We start from the raw sequence: 14,245 nt of genomic DNA on the forward strand, positions 1-14,245 counted from the left end.
TACACTTTTAAATTTAAATTTAACTTAATTTGGATTCAATTTAACATTTTAATTTCACTTTTAATGTAATGTGATTTATTAACTTAAATTAAAAAAAAATTATTTTATGCAACTTTTAATTTAAATACATTTTCATTTGACCCATTTTAGTAATGTTCAGTAGCATTAAGGAATATTTGATTTTGTTGTATCGAAACATGACATTTTACTGGTATTGGTATAAACTACTGAAACTTTGCTGTCGTGACAGTTTTGCATTTAATATGGGTTGTAAAGCAAAGGACCACCATAGTAGCCTATTAACTAATCATTTTCTTTTCTATTTCCCCCCCCCAAGCTTTTTGTGACTTTGTGGCCTGTGGGGAAGAATGTATCATACTTGTCAGAACGAAGAGCTTGTGAATACCTCCTGCTCTTGAGTCATGATCATAATATCTTTCTTGTTCCGTTTCTATGGCAGCCAAACATATCAAACATAAACGATTCACTCCTAGGCTGTTAAGCAACTAAAAATCGAAAACTCGCGGTAATTAGACGATACTGGAATGTGGAATTGTAATGATTCATTAGATGAAATTTTCAAATACCAACACAATGTCCATTATTCAGACTGAGGTCATCTCTTCTATTGTTCGTCCCCATCCAACGCCCTTTGCGTTCTTTTCTTCTTCACGTTGTACCGTGTTGTTTGATGTTTCTTCATCATTAATGGGATGAAAGGTAGTAGTGTTGACTCAATGACATTGAATGTGATAAGAATGTGGGGAATGTTTTATTCTGGCTTTTTTTTAACCAGAATGGGGAGGTGTTGTGTTGCTGTGGCATTAGTGCACTGCTGTACTGACTGGGTGCGTGTTGGGCAGGTGTGACTGTTAAGCTCACTCATGGGAGTGGATCATGTGAGAAAAAGCACAGTATGTTTAGTAGATTTGGGGTGTGCTGCAAGACTAGAATCAGTGTATGGATTGGTTACTGAACAGCTCATACTTTGAATCTTTTTAACTGTAATACTTGATTCGAAATATTTTCTACGTCTGTTGAGTAATTATAAACTCTGAACACACCCTGGTCACATTATTTGTGGTAAAGGTGCTAGCAATGCAAGCTTTGGATGAAAGCATCTGCCAAATGTTAAATTTAAATGCATTTAGTTGACACACTTTTCAAGTGTGACTTTGAAAAGTCACATAGAAGTCTGTGGTGATGGCAGGGGAGTGTTTAGTTCACATCGATAGCCAGAACTAATAGTATTAAAGGATTAGTTCACTTTAAAATGAAAATTACCCAATGATTTACTTTTAAATATTTATTTTTTATTTTCAAGACATCCTAGGTGTATATGTATACACAATCGGAGTTATATTAATACATATCCTGATGTTTCCAAGCTTTATAATGGTTGTGAACGTGGCAGCTCAAAACAGTGCATCCATCAATCATAAACATGCTCCAAGGGGTTAATAAAGGCCTTCTGAAGCAAATCGATAGGGTTGTCTAAGAAAGATATCCATATTTAACATGTTATAAAGTTAAATATCCAGCTTCCGCCAGATCGCCTTCCATATTATGAAGAAAGCGTAATTGGCGTGATGTATGATGTTGGAAGTAGCGTTCTGAACTGCGAGAGGCGTTACACTTTCTTCATAAGTTGAATACTGAAGGCGATATTGTACTATACTTGTTAAATATTGATATTTTTCTTACACAAACCCATCGATTCACTCCAGAAGGCCTTTATTAACCCCCCGGAGCCGTGTGGAGCACGTTTACGATGGATAGATGTACTTTTTTTGAGCTTCAAACTAATTTCAATGTGAGCCCCGTTCACTGCCATTTATAAAGGTTGGAAACATCAGGATATTTATTTATATAACCCTAATTGTGTTCATCAGAAAGAGGAAAGTCATATACACCTGTATGTCTTGAGGGTAAGTAAATCATTTGAAGGTGAACTAATCCTTTGTTAAATATTAATAAATAATGGCTTGTAGGTAGCATCTAATAATTCTCAAATAAATGTTGTTTTGTGTTTTTTTTCCCAGTAATTATCCAGTAATAAGTTATTTTTCTTAAATTATTAATGCTAAATTCGGTGTTCGTGTTCAGTTGTAGGGGACTTTTTAAAGTCTTCAAGTTTTTCTGCTAACAGCAATGTTTTCAACATTAATAGAATGGAAAAACTGTCTACTTCCTGAGACGGTCTAAATATGATTTGTTCTAAAGTTAATTTAAAAGGCAACATTTGTGGATAAGTGTGTGTGTGCATAATAATTAAATCCTCTGTATTCCTTGAAAAATGAAATGTGGAACTATCATGGCTATTTTAGAGCGTGTGTGTGTGTGTGAGAGGGAGTCTATGCTAATATTCCATGCCACATCTGTAGTTTTGATCATGTGTTGTTATACTGGGATTCTCATTCACATCTTTCACCAGAATTGTTCAATTGTGATCCAAAACAACACCAGTCAAATGATGGCAATGTTTAGGAATATTGGTTCACACAGGCACTCAAGCAACGACTGAAGACATTCACTTCATTCAAAACTGTTATAGAACTGCTTTTGATATAATAACTTTCCCACAGATCTGAATACTGAAATTGGCATCTTTTCCCATTACTCTTGGAGAACAGCTTTTTAGTCCATGATGAGTCACTTAAGGTGTTTCCAGTGTGAAAATAAATAAAATAATCATGCTTTATTTAACATGTCACAATTTTTCTTGATTAAATGCCAGATATGTACCTCAGGGTAAATGTGTGTGGAAACGGCAAGGCACGACAATTGCTTTGGCTAAACTCAACACTATTTAACTTGTTTAAACAGGATACTCAGACTATTTTGATTTGGGAGAGCTTTATGATAAACATGAGGTGAGGAAACAGTTTTTGTAAAGTACCTTGGATGGTTTCTAGACTGTAGGCCATAAAGAAGATTCAGTTTGAGCGGTTACAGGAACCGTAATTACTGCAGAACTAAGCGTTCAGACATTTCTTAAAGCAGTAGATATGATGCTCACATGGACTATATAGGGTTAATTTGAGTTTCAATAGCCTTTTTTGTTTCTTTTTAGAGTCTGAGAGCATTCTGGCTGACCTTACTGTCTGGTCACTTGGTTTTTACTGTGAATGAAGCAGAGTATAGGCTTTCTGTAAGCATTTCTGAGTAGCATCTGAGAATACTGATTAGCGCTATGGTGGGAAAGAATTAAAAAATGCTTGACAAGGTAATCGTAATTTAGAACTAAATGGCAAAAATCAGGAGTAGATCTGGAAATCAAGCAAATCTCTTGTCCAGCTGAATTAATCTCACAGAATTTGCCAAGAACATGTCTGGATCGTATTTCAAGAAAGAAATTATATTTTGCTTAAAGAGAATATAATTATGCATTGTACCGTTACTTTCATGACAGTTATGCAAAATTGACAACATTTCTATTAAATTCTCATTTAAGTAATGCAAAATAGCATTTGAGTTTTTAGTTCCTTCCCACAGTTGCCTTTGGCTAGTGGACTATAGTTGTGACATTATGGATGATGTACACTGTTATATAGAAATATTATGCCATGACTTTCAATAAACTCCTCAGTTACTTAGGGTTGTGAGATCGAAATTTTAACCCTGTCATTTATATGCATTATTTAACCGTGGTAATATCAACAAATGGTAATTAGGCTTGTCACTACACCACAAAAAAACCTTCCAGGTTTCATAATCCTTAACATTACCACACAACAAACTAAAAACTCCAACCTACAACTATAAGCATATCCAACCTTACCAGTATACAGCATATTACATACTGTATCATACCTGCTTGATTGTTTATATCGTTGAAAGAAGTTAACTCAACAAAATCGCACAGCTCTAAATCTACTAAATGCAACTAACACGTGTCCTAATACAACATGAGGCTGCAACACGTGATAAAGGGTATCTTTTTCATGTTATTCAGAGTTTTTATCCTTCCTGTGATGGCAATATGCAACCCTTCTTTTTTAGAAACAGTTTCTATTTTTCTGTAGCGTCGTGACTGTAACGACAACATACAAAGTATGACAAGATTGATAATCCCAGGCACTGTTTGTGCTTTATTTAATGTTAAAAGCATCTTTTGTGAGTTTGAATATCATTTTGCACTACCTTTTTATAGTGAAGGCAACATTGGTAACACTTTACAATAAGGTTGTATTAGTTAACGTTAGTTAATGCATTAGTTAACATGAACTAACCATGAACAACACCTGTGTTCAGATGTAATAAAAATACAGCTGTTCATGGTTTGTTCATGTTAGTTCACAGTGCATTAACTAATGTTAGCAAGATTTGAATAAAGCATTAGTAAATGTTGAAATTAACATTAACAAAGATAAATGCTTTTATAGGTGCAGTTAATTATTAGTTCATGTTAACTAATGTAGTTAACTAATGTTAACTAAGGAACCTTATTGTAAAGTTTTACCGCAACAATGGATAATTCACCTCAGATCTTGAAATTAAATAGAAGGAAACAAGAACGTTCAATCTGTCAACCTAGCAAAGCAGTCTATATTCCATGACAAAGATTGTTTCAGTCACTCTGTATGTATTTTTAATAGGCTAATGGTGTAATATTTATGAATTTGGTTACGTGCTAATCCATGTTGCAGAGAGAGCCCACCCACACACTCTTCTGGCTGTGAATTTTTTTAATTTATTTTTATTTTGGGTCTCGTTGCATCACGTGTGGTATGGACAGACAGTTGCTTTTTGCTGGAATCTTATCGCATTGCGTTGGTTAGGACAGTGTTTCCCAACCTCTTTTCAGTCATGACACCCTTTGAAAATTCTCTCCATTTTGTGGCACCCCCTCGCATACGCTACGCATGCGAGGGTGTAACGGTACAGATTGCTCACGGCTCTGTTTGTATCAAGGTTTTAGGTTCACGGTTTCGGTACGGTTCAGTATTTACTATGTTCAGGGAAAAAAAGGACTACTGTCAAATAAAAATAAAGAAAATAATAAGAACAAATTATTTAAATACAAGCAGCAGCACAAATAAATACTACTGAGCAAAGATAGGCCTAATAATAAAATAAACTATGTTTTTCAGGTAGGCTACGTCTAACATTAGTTTTCAGGTACAGAAATTGATCAAATGTAAAATAACATTGCATATTACTGTATAAATTAAAGATTAATCCTATTAAACTTACAAAAGCTATTCAATCAAGAGCAGTGAGTGATGTCCTTGTCTTTGTTGTTTGACATTAAAGGGTTAGTTCACCCAAAAATGAAAATTCTGTCATTAATTACTCACCCTCATGTCGTTGGACACCCGTAAGACCTCCGTTCATATTCGGAACACAAATGAAGATATTTTAGTGTAAAGCTGATGCTGAGAAAGGCTTCACACAGGCCTCCATTGGCATTCAGTACATTGACACTTCCAAGATCCATGAAAGGCACTTAAAACGTCGTTACAAAGTCTATCTCACCACAGTGGCTCTACAATAATCATACAATGCGACGACAATAGTTTTTGTGCGCAAAAAAAAATCAAAAGAACACCTTTATCCAGCTTGTTATTGCCTTCCGCGTGTGTCTCCACGACGCATGCGCGAGAATATGACGTAGCGCCGGGGCTCGGGATTCCATGAAATGCACACTCTAACCCCATTTTGAGCACTACGCCGAGACCTAAAGCACGATCAATGTAGAATCCAACAGCTTAGACACGCGCGTCTTCCTCTGCTCGTAAACAAATCGCTTCTGGGTCATATGTCCGAACGCCGGATCTGCGTCATATTCTCGCGCATGCGTCGTGGAGGCATACACGGAAGTCGAGAACAAGTTGGATAAAGGTGTTATTTTGATTTTTTTTTGCGCACAAAAACTATTGTCGTCGCATTGTATGATTATTGTAGAGCCACTGTGGTGAGATAGACTTTGTAACGACGTTTTAAGTGCCTTTCATGGATCTTGGAAGTGTCAATGTACTGAATGCCAATGGAGGCCTGTGTGAAGCCTTTCTCAGCCATCAGCTTTCAACTAAAATATCTTCATTTGTGTTCCGAATATGAACGGAGGTCTTACGGGTGTCCAACGACATGAGGGTGAGTAATTAATGACAGAATTTTCATTTTTGGGTGAACTAACCCTTTAAACAGACAGCAGTAAAGGCTACTGCCCCTTTTAGACCTAATGCATGGATATGCGTCGTCTTTCTTGACTGTATAAAGTTTACTTAAGACATATACTGACTATGTCTGCTATAATACTCATCAAGATGGACATGTTGACATACTTTTTGTGTGAGTTTGTCTGTTCAAGAGCAAGACTTGAAAGAGAACTCAATATTTGCGCGCTGTGAGACGTGTGCGCGCTTTCGGATGAGTGCACAGACAAATTTTCTCACAGCGCGCGCGACTTCTCATTCGCGTCTTCTGGCACTAAACCCGGGTGATGACGGCGAAAATGATACGGCAGCACTCGCATGCATTGAACAAAGTTTACAAAGAGAGAATTATTTGAAAAATGTGAAAAAAAAATATATATTTATTTGAAGGACTTTTACACTGCACCCCTGCTCTCGTGCGGCACCCCGGTTGGGAAACACTGGGTTAGGACATGGTTTAAGATGCATGATTTTCAGAAAAAGCTGCTTTGAAACTGTATTGTAAAAATCACTAATCACAAATAATTTTTACTTGATTTAAATTGGTTTGATATATGTTTCAATTGGATTCGATTCAAAATTCAGTATACAATTAACTGATTTCATTTAGTTTGTTTTTAACTTACTGTAGAATTCCTTAAGTTCTTCTTCTTGTATTTTAGGCGGACTAGCCTATTTGTTCTGAGAATGTCGCAATGCAAAATGTCATTAGTACTAAAATAGGCTATAACGTCTTTTATAAAAAAACAAGTTGGGGTGAAATATGACTCCATGTTCTTGACAGGTTTTGTGAGATTCTACCCTTTCTCCATTATCAAACTAACTTTGTAATGATAGGTGCTAAAAACTAACGTTTGCTATATAATGTTTCACTAGTTCTTTAGCCTTTCCTTTAGAAATCCTCTGACCTTCTCAAGTTTAAACTGAGTGCCAACATACCGTACAAAAAAGGCAGCTTTATAGGTTCTCTCTTTCACAGACACTAACACCCCCTCACTTGGATGTGAAAGGGTTGTAACTGCGCAAATGTTTTTGACTTATGTCCTGCTAGATTCAGTCTCTCAGCCTTGGCTCAGAATATTTTTTTCTTCAGGATGTAGTTCAGAATACAGACCTCCAGGCACTGGAGCTTGATAGATTTTGATGTAGGGATGCACTGAAATTTCAGCCATTGCAATTTAGGTAAAAAATGCCATAAAACGTTCTACTTTGAGTTTAAGTTATCGTGGTTAGTAGGGATGTGCTAGATTAGTCATCTAAACGATACAGCTTCTGCAAGTTGACACTGGAAATAGCCATTTACGTTTTATTTGCTTTTTTTTTTTTGCTTTATATTTTTAAAAAAACATTTTTGATGTTTGTTTAAAAATACATTATTGCATGTATCTAAAGCAGAAAGCAAAATCGTTTAACTTTACCTTAGACCTTGCATGTGTTCGTTTTTAAACTGGAATATTACAATGATAGCTTGCTTATTTCTTAATTGTTATACTATTGGTTATAAGGGAAAATCCCTGCTGATATTAACATGTTAAACTTACTTCACAACAACAGGTCAGATCCCAAATACCCTCAATATCCTAACAAGTAGAATTACCTTAAAGTTGCAGTGTGAATTTTTTTTTTTAGCGCCATCTAGCGGTGAGGTTGCACATGTCGTCGTCGGAGAGAGCAGAGAGTGACTAGCGCTCTGTAGAGAAGCATGACGGCGCAAAATGGCGATTTCACTGTAAGGGGACCCGCAGTGTATGGAGATAGAAATGGCTCATGCTAAGGGAATAAAAACATAATGGTACATTATGTAAGGTCTTTATACTCCACTGAAAACAGTTATGTATATTATATTGCATTTCTGTCAATAGATCCTCATAAATACAACACACTGAACCTTTAGATAACCTGGTACACCTTAAGCTGCTTTTCTTGTGAATTATTATTATTATTATTATTATTATTATTATTTTGTTGTGCTGCCTGTCATGTGTATAGATATTTTTTTTCATACACTTTCAAACCTGAAGCCGCTAACCGTGGTAACGAACAACAATACTGTGATGTACCTTGACTGATTAACTTTTATTTGAGGCATCCTGTTCATACACTGTAAAAAAAAAATTCTGGTCTCCAATTTAACATTTTCTAGTGACTGATCACATCAAAACTTTTCAGTTGGCCAAATTAAATTTCTGTGAATTAAATTGCATCAATTCACAGAAATTCAATTTGGCAAACTGAAAAATTTTGATGTGATCAGTCTCTAGAAAATTTTCAATTGGAGACCTGAATTTTTTTTTACAGTGTAATAAGCGATTGAGTTTGCATTGTTTTTGTTGATTTTAATAAATGTCTATATTGGTTAGCGTTAATGTGTGGATTCATTTTATAATGGATGGATGCACTTGGGCTGACATTCACTGCCATTATAATGCTTGGATTAGTCAGGATATATATATATATATCTATATCTCTGATCGTATTTGTCTGAAAGAAGAATGTCATATGCACCTAGGATGGCTTGAGGGGGAGTTATTTTCATTTTTGGTTGAGCTATCCCTTTAAGTAGACTTTCAAATCGATCACATATTTTAGTTTCGAAGTTCACTTTAAGAATGGAATTTATAGAATGACAATGAAATGTATTGAATTTATTTCAGTGCTTCACTGGTAGCTACTACACTGTTCTAAAGCTGTGACTCACCCTCATCACCATTCCGTTCAGATCCTCTCACTAGCTTTTAGATGGAAAAAAATACCTGCTAATAAACCATACTTGATGTAGTTTTGAGCCTCAAAAATAAAAATGTTATGAGACTGTCCACATGTGAAAGCATGCAAGATGTGGGAAAGTTGGTCATCTCGGTTTGAACCAGTAATACCAGTCTCTGAAGGCCCTAACCTGTGAGCTTTTGTCGTGATGGGATGTGTCGTGGTGTCTGCTAGTTTACATGGAATCATGCTGACATGAACTAAATCAGACAATCAGAGATTGATGTTTAGACTTTTGCATATTATAACCTGTCTGGAACCTGGATGTGGGAAATAATTACAGTTCGATCCAAAAGATAGTTTTAGCAACATGGCGCAGATGCTACAGAACATTGTTAGCTTACTAGCTGTAAGACTGTGTGCTACACTAATATTTTACTTCACAGGCATTACTGGCTTGTACTTTTAAATCCATTATACTATAAATTAACAGTTTCTTGATGTTCTTTGGTTTTACTCTGCTGTAATTTTTAAAGACTTCATAATATTGTAAGGTGAGCTTGTACTACTATGAAAATCAACTATTTCAAAAAAAGTATAATTTCATATATATTTTCAATAATAGCTGTTCATGTTAAAATATTTATGAACTTAATACATGACCTAGATTATTTATTTAACAAAATTGTCTTTTTAAATGTTTGCTGTTCCAATTAAGCTCAGTGTGCTCCCTTTAAGCTCATCCACATTGAACGTCTATGTAAATATTTCATAAACGGACTTAAAATATTAATTGATGGTTGTCACTTCAAGTTAATCTTTATAAAATTATTCTTTAAAAATGTTGTTTAAAATAACAAACACGTACCCATTAAGCACAGCCAGACTTTTTGCATTTAATGATGTATATCTTAATTTAAATGCCTCTGTCATTTAAAATAAAATAAAATATTATTTTGTGAGAGATTACCATTTTATTTTAACATAACTTCTTATACTTATACTTAAACTTGCAGGGAGCCTATGATTTAAATCATTAGTAAGGTCTTAAAGAAGTTAGAAATGCTTTGACTGATTAAATATGAACACAATAAACACACGACTGTGAAAATAAATATATTGTATATTTGAGTACTTCAAACCTTCTCGGGTATCTCGGGTAATAATAAAGTATATTTATAATGCAATGCTAATCAACACCTTTATCACTATAGAATACTATAAAATAATATATTGTCTGCCGCATTCAGAGATAAAAAGCCACATTACCGCACAATAGGAAATTTCAAACACTTGACTGACGATATGAAGTGAGTAAAAACATATTAAACGTTGTCTTTAAATGTAAATTAAAAATAAAATAAAAATAGCAGCCTTTGAGATTTCAAAATTGCAAGTTTTGGTTTGTTTTCGATTAATCGTGCAGCCCTAGCTCAATACTGAAAAATTTGTGCCAAGTCACAATTTCCTTTCACTGTTAATGAATAAGAACAGCAAGAAATCCAAGGTGCAGTTACTATGTATCTAAATAGCACAGCTGCGCATTACAGGTTCACCAGTTTGCCAGTTTTCCGTGCTCACATCTCCTTAAATTTCCTCCTGCTGAAGCCAAAGAAACTTAAACTAATGGTCTTTTGGCAAATGCCAACAAATGTCAACATGGAAACATGGACTCCCCTAAACCTGACATTTTTGAGATGCAAATACTTTCACTTTCCCAGTCAGCTGAACAATGTCTATTTCTATCCTGCACAGCTTCCCTTCCTGCCTTTCCTTCCCTTTGTGATTTACAATTGAAAATGACTTCTTTGAAAAATGTAACAAAGTTCAAAACCAGGTACAAAATCTTGTTTGTTGTGGGGTTTTTTTTTTAAGTGCAAAATAAATTTGGCAACAGCTGTCGGACCAACTTTTGTGCATGTCTGTGTTTGCATATTATATTAATACATAGAACATATTGATTAATCATTTGTGGGCAAATGTCTAATGGTCGTCTCGGAAATACACTACTGTTTAAATGTGTGGGGTCGGTAAGATTATTATTTGTTTTTTTTGTGGTTTTGAAGGAAATATCGTACTTTTTACTTCATTACATTTCTATCAAGGCCCTCGAAGTAGAAAGTCATAGCCGCTTTGAAAGACAGTGGATGATTTGTTTTCTTCTTTAAAACAGCCTATCAGTAATCACTCTTGTAGGATCACACGAAGTTCAATGATTTCAAATTCTTTTTTGAACACTAATCAATTGATGGCAAAATAGAAGGCGGCAGTTCCCAGATTCACAACCATGGTCATACTTAAAAGTTAAAATTCAGAAGAGCAGACGTGGATAAGTCTGAAAAAGTGCGACAACACGAAAGTGCACACAGAAAGCTGCCTCTCAGACGCCAGACCACAAGTACTGCATTTTAGTCTATTGAATCTACTAAAATCTTATTATAGTCAACTAAAACTAAAACAATTCAGATGCCTAAAATGTTATAGTCAAAAGACTATGACTAAAACTAAATCAAAATTTGCTGTCAAAATTAACACTGGTATGAAATCTGGTTAGTCAAATGATTTTTATAAAATTACCCGCCAAGTTCCCATAGCCTTGTGGATACAGTGCTAATGCATAGGTAATGTTCGACAATGATGTTAGTTAGCATGCAAAAACGTAATGTGGCTAATAATGTTAAAGGGTTAGTTCACCCAAAAATGAAAATTCTGTCATTAATTACTTACCCTCATGTCGTTCGACACCCGTAAGACCTCCGTTCATCTTCAGAACACACATGAAGATATTTTATTTGAAATCTGATGGCTCTGAAAGGCCTCCATTGGCACAATGGCACGGTTCACTCTCAAGACCCTTAAAAGGTACTAAAGACGTCGTTACAAAGTCCATCTCACTACAGTGGTTCTACAATAACTTTATGGAGTGACGAGAATTAGTTTTTGTGCGCAAAAAAACCCTAAATAACGACTTATATAGTGATGACGATTTCAAAACACGGCATCATGAAGCTTCGAAGCGTTATGAATCAGTGAGTCGATTCAGCAGTTTGGATCGCCAAATTTCAGCAGTTTGGCGGTTTGACACGCGATCCGAATCATGATTCGACTCACTGATTCATAACACTTCGAAGCTTCATGATGCCGTGTTTGAAATCGTCGGATCCGCTAAATGCAACGAATGTGTGGAAAACAATTAAAGAGACCGGAACGTCATTTTATTAGACATTGCATCCACAAAGGTTAGTGAAATTAACTCACACAACTCGCTGTTTTATTGTGGTGTAGCTGGCTAGCTCTTTTGGATTTGCCAGCCTGTTAAAACATAAATAAAATCTAACCTTTTAAATCATTTTGCAGCTTTTCTCTCTCTTAAAGGGTTAGTTCACCCAAAAATGAAAATTCTGTCATTAATTACTCACCCTCATGTCGTTCAACACCCATAAGACCTCCGTTCATATTCGTAACACAAATTAATTTATTTTAGTTGAAAGCTGATGGCTGAGAAAGGCTTCAGATAGGCCTCCATTGGCATTCAGTACATTAATACTCCCAAGACCCATAAAAGGCACTTAAAACGTTGTTACAAAGTCTATCTCACCACAGTGGCTCTACAATAATTTTACGATGCGACGACAATAGTTTTTGTGCGCAAAAAAAAAATCAAAAGAACACCTTTATCCAAGTTGTTATTGTCTTCCGTGTTTGCCTCCACGACGCATGCGCGAGAATGACGTAGCGCCAGCGTTCGGGAATCCATGAAATGCACACTTAAGCCCCATTTTGAGAACTACGCCGAGACCTAAAGCACGATCAATGTAGAATCCAACAGCTTAGACACGCGCGTCTTCCTCTGCTCGTAAACAAATCGCTTCTGGGTCATGTGTCCGAACGCCGGGTCTGCGTCATATTCTCGCGCATGCGTCGTGGAGGCACACATGGAAGACAATAACAAGTTGGATAAAGGTGTTATTTAGATTTTTTTTTTTGCGCACAAAAACTATTGTCGTCGCATCGTAAAATTATTGTAGAGTCACTGTGGTGAGATGGACTTTGTAACAACGTTTTAAGTGCCTTTTATGCGTCTTGGGAGTGTAAATGTACTGAATGCCAATGGAGGCCTATCTGAAGCCTTTCTCAGCCATCAGCTTTCAACAAAAATATCTTCATTTGTGTTCCGAATATGAACGGAGGTCTTACGGGTGTCGAACGACATGAGGGTGAGTAATTAATGACATAATTTTCATTTTTGGGTGAACTAACCCTTTAATGTGTGTCTATGAGAGGGCTAGAAAGATGTTAATCCATTTATTACTTAGTGCAAATTTTAACGTATCGCCAATAACAAAGCTGACTGACTGTATTAAAAATGACTACACGTCTTGTTGCCAGGACAAATTGTTTTTTATTTTTCATAATGGATTATAACATAACAGGCTGGATGTATCCCTTACATGTATCCCTTACAGAGGAATTAGTATCCTACAATCAGTGCAAAAAGACACGTTTATTGATTCTGTGTGAATCTAGTAACGTTCTGTTTAGCTGATGCTAATGAGAGGAGCCGAGGATCCACTAACATGTTGGACTAATTGAGGTTCTGAAGGGAGGGAAATGTGGCTGCCTCCCCTTCTGTGATTACATAAACTCAATAACAACGCAGAGCAGCCAGAGTCTCCGGAGGCCGCAGTAATTAAGAGAGATCCTCCCGAACAGAGGCATCGTTAAGGCTGCTAATTGCCTGGAGCGCTAATGATGGGGTAGATTTGCATTCACTCGGACCAAACTCTCCAAGAATGCAGCGACATCCGTATCCCCAACTGGGTCATGGTGGGTAGGGGAGACAGCACTTGGTGTGGGTTTATGTTTGTCCTGTGAATGGAGCCAATTTTAAGCTTTCACACACTTTCTCCTGTTGATATTAAATTCAGGACTGCATGACACAGACAGTGACCTATCTTCAGTGTTTACATGTCCAAATTCTTTAAATCCTACTTTAATTACATCATTATCAGAGTTGTATGAACCATGTGGTCCTTCCAAAACACAGTTGGTACTGTAAAAGCCCAGAACACACCAAGCCGACGTCAAAGAACGGTGCTGAAAAAATGGTGGCTGACACTCAAAAATGTCCCAACCCCGGGCTAAAATGTGGTATGATACTCCATGCCGTGTGACTGTAGAAAGATATCAGCTGGTAGAGATTATGCTATAATGTTTATTATTATGTTATATCTAAACATTCACAAAAAATCTGGGCTTGATTTGGTTGTTCTAAAGGTGTGTAAAAATGTTTTACCGTTCAAGTCCCTCGGGGTCAGATTGACCCCACATTGAAAATGAATGGGAAAGTGTGTGTGTGTAAATTTTTTCACTTTTTTTGT

General features: G+C 36.1%; 1 protein-coding gene across 2 annotated transcripts in view; it reads left to right on the plus strand.

Moving 5' to 3' along the window:
- pdlim2 (PDZ and LIM domain 2 (mystique)) overlaps positions 1-14,245 on the plus strand; it is an 86,421-nt gene that overhangs the window by 9,549 nt on the left and 62,627 nt on the right. The gene's annotated exons all lie outside the window — the stretch shown is intronic.

Source organism: Gobio gobio (assembly GCF_949357685.1).
Source record: "Gobio gobio genome assembly, chromosome: 10".
Taxonomy (NCBI): domain Eukaryota; kingdom Metazoa; phylum Chordata; class Actinopteri; order Cypriniformes; family Gobionidae; genus Gobio; species Gobio gobio.